The sequence below is a fragment of the Chiroxiphia lanceolata genome, chromosome 1 (genome assembly GCF_009829145.1).
Source record: "Chiroxiphia lanceolata isolate bChiLan1 chromosome 1, bChiLan1.pri, whole genome shotgun sequence".
Lineage (NCBI taxonomy): Eukaryota > Metazoa > Chordata > Aves > Passeriformes > Pipridae > Chiroxiphia > Chiroxiphia lanceolata.
The window spans coordinates 12546624-12548531 of record NC_045637.1 but is presented as its reverse complement, the minus strand read 5'-3'; positions in this window follow the sequence as shown (position 1 = coordinate 12548531).

Genomic DNA, 1908 nt, shown 5'->3' with positions numbered 1-1908 from the left:
TCCTTCTCATGCAGTAGTTTTATTCTTGGACACAGCACTAAAATGTCACTCTGTCAGTATAGTGCTCAAGCCACCAAATGTCATCAAAGTATCTTAACCTTTGAGGAGAAGGGAAAGTACCAGAGGATGGTGTCTGCTCTACCTCCTTCAGCCACAATCTGTACTTGTAATATTGGATACTGGATATTTGAAGGCACTTGTGGTGTCTTATCTGTTTGCTTTGGCTAAAGACATTTTTGACTGGGAACTTGGAAGAAATTAGTCCAAAATAGTTTATGTGAAGTAATGCAGCCTGAGGATTCATTTTAGCAGTATAACTGTAGTGCGTGATGACAATATAAAAAAGAAATACAGACTGAGATGGTGAAAGATCACTAATAACCTCCTCCTTGTGTTTAAATCTTCCTTTATTCTATCCTGGATTTTCTTGAGAATGTGTATGTAACTACCTTTTTCTCCTTTTTTCCTTCTTCCCTTGATCCCAAGTCTATTTGTTCCCCTTGAAAACTCTTAATCCATGTGCTTACCTTTGTCATCGCAATAGTGCTGAAGGCTCCTTTTGGACCACAGATGAAATGTATCTGGTTTTATTGCTCAGCACTTGAAATTAATCCTCCCCCCCCATCCTCTGGAACAAAGCCAGGCTTCTTAATGCTTCTTGAAAAGGGTGACTTTGATAATCAAGATCAGTTGCCTAGGAGCTACTTGGTGCAAGATGCCTTTTGGAAATGTGTCTTCTGGTGAGCCGGAACAGGGCAGGCCGTACGAGTTGGACTGGGCACGGAACATAAAGTAGTTCTGGAGCTGCAGTGGTGTGCACAGCTCAGGTTTCCACCTTGCACACAGCGCTGAGTGATGTGGCACCATGTGCTCAGTTGTGTGAACTTGAGTAGCTGCTCTCAGCAGCACGGGCTGTGGGGCTGCAGGGAACTCCTCGTGTTCTGAGCCTTTTGATTCTGCAGAGCTGCATGGAAGTGAATCAAAAGTGCCACTGAGAGTAGAGTGATGGAGACACTTTATAGCTTTTATGTATTAAATGTATATATTCAGCTGGGGGAAAGAAATGGAAATGAGAAGAATCTAATGATGAGAAGGGGGCAGGAATAATAGAATAATTATTATGTCCCAGAGTTCACTCTTAGCAGAATAGAGAAAAGGAAACACACTTCTTAATTACAAATCCGCAGTGACCATTCCTACACCACCCCCCAAAAAAAAAAAAAATGGAAAGAAACTAGGCACAGAAATGAGAAGTTCCAACGGTGTGAGCAGACTGGGAAGTAGAAGTGGAATTGGAAAGTACTCTCATGACTTATTTTTTCATCTTTCTGAGCTTCAAGCATCATGAATTGGCCTGGATTTTATGTTCACTAGATGTATAAAAAACCCCAAAACTGTTCAAAAAATGCACGAGGTATTACTCCAGTCATTTGTAAATAAAATCAGATGAAGTAGCTGTCATACTCTGAAGCCATATGTTTGTTTAATTGTACTGCACAGTGTGAGTTATGTAATAGGACTGAACCAGATAGAGGTTTCTAGACACAGAAATGTCTTGCCCTGTAGGTGTCAGCACTTCTCTTGCTATTGTCCTGACTTCCAGCAACAGGCAGCATCAGGAAAAAACAGTATTTTAATTAAAAATACTTTTTATTAAAAGTATTATTCAAGTGCATGTTCTTTGCTAGTGAGCACTACTGAAGTAAGGCGGTTTATGTAATTAACAGGCAGAACTGTTCTAACTGTATAAAGAGACTTCTTCTTACTGTATAAATAGACTTGGTTAAAATGTTACTTACAGGATATCATATAGCTGTTTATAAACCTATCTAAACAAGAGGACTAAGCCTTTGGCAAATACTTATATGAATAACATCAGTTGTAATGAGCTTGCTGATTCCATGTGCA